The 3133-nt window shown below is 50.7% G+C and overlaps 1 protein-coding gene across 1 annotated transcript in view; it reads left to right on the top strand.

The window, feature by feature from the left end:
* The first annotated feature begins 1007 nt into the window (after window positions 1-1007).
* LOC107107499 (interferon alpha-inducible protein 27-like protein 2A) overlaps window positions 1008-3133 on the top strand; it is a 16115-nt gene continuing 13989 nt past the window's right edge. The window contains exon 1 of the mRNA XM_015407804.1: window positions 1008-1090. The gene's annotated coding sequence lies outside the window, so the exon portion shown is untranslated. The remainder of the gene's footprint in view (window positions 1091-3133) is intronic.

The following is a 3133-nucleotide window of genomic DNA, read 5'->3' as shown; positions in this document are numbered from 1 at the left end:
TGAGGGGAGCGTGGCGCTGCCGCTCTCCCCCTTCCCCGTGGTGAGTCAGGGTGCGACGGGCACGCAGGGAAGGCCAAACGCCCCCCGGAAGAAGGACCAGCAGCGTCCATGTGTGCCCCCTCCCGTTCGTGACCTAGGGTCGCCCGCCTCCTCCCCTCTCACCAGCATCCAGGCACCACAGCGTCCTGTCCAGTATCCAGCGGCTTCCTGGATACTGAGAGTGAGCGGCTGGCCTGCGGCTGTGTGGGCGGGTGTGAGTCAAGCAAGTTAGCCAGTGGCCCGGGACCCTCTGTGAGTGGCAGGTCAGCCAGCCAACTGATTTTGCCGCGCATGAATCCTGCCACCCCGTAGGCCAGCCAACTGGCTTTTATATATAAGAAGAAGAGATGTGGAGTATTGATTTTCCAACCTTGACTAGTCTTGACATAACTTTATTAAGTTTTGTATGCTGTTAAAGTATTACAGACATGTTTGTGTAAATGCTGTGAATATCATTATAGCGTCACACACAATTGTGTTTCCTTTCTGCTTCCGTACGCCACAGATTCTAGTTGAGATTCCCTCCCTAAATTCTCTCCTCCACAGACACCACCCGCAACTCTCTGGGAATTTCACAGGCTGGACTTGGCAACCCTAGCCAGCGGCCCAGGCCCAGTGACCCCCTGTCTCATTGGGATCTGACAGCAAGCCGAGCCCCTGCGGGCATCATGGGCTTCCTAAATTGGGCTCACTAATCCATGCTGGCAGGATGGACTCCTGGTCGGAAAGCTTCGGCCCATTGAAATGGAGGCTTTTCCCTTCGAGGTGCCCCCATCAGGAATGATTCTGGGAAATACAGTGAGAATTCCGCCCCGCCCCCCATCCACCGCTGGCCACGCCTTCCTGGGGGAAAATCAAGGAATCGAAACCTATTTTACGGCTCTTGATTCGTCCGGGTGGGAGGGCGCTAACCGGTGCCAGCCGGCATCCTCTGCGTCCCATTGGCTGAGGCCGGGCTGTTGCTTACCCCATTCCACCCCTCCCCACCCTCGAGCATGCTCCCCAAGACTTCCCGAGTGCGGCCGCTCCAGAAGCGTCTGCTCGGCGGAAGGTAAGGGGCCTCTGGGAGCTCAGAGACCGGGAGTGGTAATGTAAAGGGGACGAGCTGAGCACTGCAGCCCCTTCTCTGGCCCCCCACCCCCGGGCTGTTGAGCCCCGCGTCTCGCTTTTGAGACCCCTCTACGAGGCTGTGCAGGTGGGGGGGGGGATTCTCTGGTGAAAGTGGCTTGTAAGCTGCGAGTCTCATCTCTTCCTTTTGCTCGTGGGAAGGAAGGGCTGCGGGGAGGCGAAGGGAGGGGAGCGTTCATGGAGTACTGACTAATGATAGGGAAATGGCTGAGAAGCTGAGTGCATTTTTAGCCTCTGCCTTCACTGTGGAAGATGAGAAGTGCTTGCCCACTCCAGAACCCCTGATTTTGGGAGGAGTGTTGAAAGACCTGAGTCAGATTGGGGTGACAAGAGAGGAGGTCCTACGACTGATAGACAGCTTAAAAACTGATAACTCACTAAACCCGGATGGCATATCTCCTGACAAAAATATGTAATCTTTCATTAAACTCTGCTTCCATTCCTGAGGACTGGACCGTAGCTAATGTCACCAGTGTTCCCTCTAAGCTGAGTTAGTGTGAGCTAGCTCACAGTTTTTTAGCCTCCGGCTCACACATTTCCGTCTTAGCTCAGGAAGGATGGCTCCAGAGCAGACTAATTGATGCAGCAGCCAAATCCCTCGCTCACAACTTTAATGCCAGGAGCTCACACAGTAGAATTTTTGCTCACAAGACTCCACAGCTTAGAGGGAACATTGACTGTCACTCCCATCTTTAAAACGGGTTCCAGAGGAGATCCGGGAAATTACAGGCCAGTCAGTCTGAGGATACCAGGTAAATTGGTGGAAACTCTAATTAAGGAAAGAATTAGTAGGCACATAGATGAACAAAAACTATTGAGGCAGACTCAGCATGGGTTCTGTAAGGGAAGATCTTGACTCACTAACCTGTTAGTGTTCTTTGAGGGAGTGAACAAATATGTGGACAAGGGGGACCCAATAGATGTTGTTTACCTTGACTTCCAGAAAGCTTTTGATAAAGTTCCTCATCAAAAGGTCCTAAGTAAGCTCAATAGTCATGGGATAAAAGGACATGTCCTCTTGTGGATCAAAAACTGGCTAATTCATAGGAAACAGAGAGTGAGTATAAATGGGCAATTTTCTCAGTGGAGGGTGGTAAGCAGTGGGGTACCACAGGAATCAGTACTCGGTCCAATGCTTTTTAACTTGTTTATTAATGATTTGGAGTTGGGAGTAAGCAGTTAAGTGGCTACATTTGCAGATGGCACGAAATTGTTAAATAATATAAATGCACATTGATGGGGTCCAAACTGGCAGAGAATCACCAAGAGAGAGATCTTGGAGTCATAGTAGATAACTCAATGAAAATGTCTAGACAGTGTGCGACTGCAATAAGAAAGGCCAACGCTATGCTGGAGATTATTAGGAAGGGAATTGAAAACAAATCAGCCAGTATCATAATGCCCCTGTATAAATCTATGGTGTGACCTTATGTGGAATACTGTGTACAGTTCTGGTTACCACACCTCAAAAAGGAAATTATAGCATTGGGAAAAGTACAGAAAGTGCACTAGAATGATAAAAGGGTTGGAACACTTTCTCTATGAAGAAAGGTTAAAACGCTTGGGGCTCTTTAGCTTGGAGAAATGAGTGGTGAGATGATCGAGGTTTATAAGATTATGCATGGGAATAGAACAGGTTGAGAAAGAGGTACTTTTCTCCCTTTCTCACAATACAAGAACTCGTGGGCATTCAATGAAATTGCTGAACAGTTGGGTTAGAATAGACAAAAGGAAGTACTTATTCACCCAAAGAGTGAGTAACACATGGAATTCACTGCCACAGGAGGTGGCGGCAGCTACAAGCATGGACAGCTTCAAGAGGGAATTAGATAAGCACAAGAGGGGGACCCGCGATACTCGCGGGGGGGGGAGAGAGAAGGGCGTCGTCTCCTCCATCCCCCCCATCTCCCCTAGGCGGCGGCGGCAGCGGCGAGGCCGGTGTTCGCCCCCGCCCCCGTCTCCCCCC

The sequence above is a fragment of the Gekko japonicus genome, unplaced genomic scaffold (assembly GCF_001447785.1).
Source record: "Gekko japonicus isolate JY-2015 unplaced genomic scaffold, Gekko_japonicus_V1.1 scaffold2944, whole genome shotgun sequence".
Lineage (NCBI taxonomy): Eukaryota > Metazoa > Chordata > Lepidosauria > Squamata > Gekkonidae > Gekko > Gekko japonicus.
Note: the sequence above shows the minus strand (reverse complement) of the source record. Positions and strands in the feature narration are given on the sequence as shown.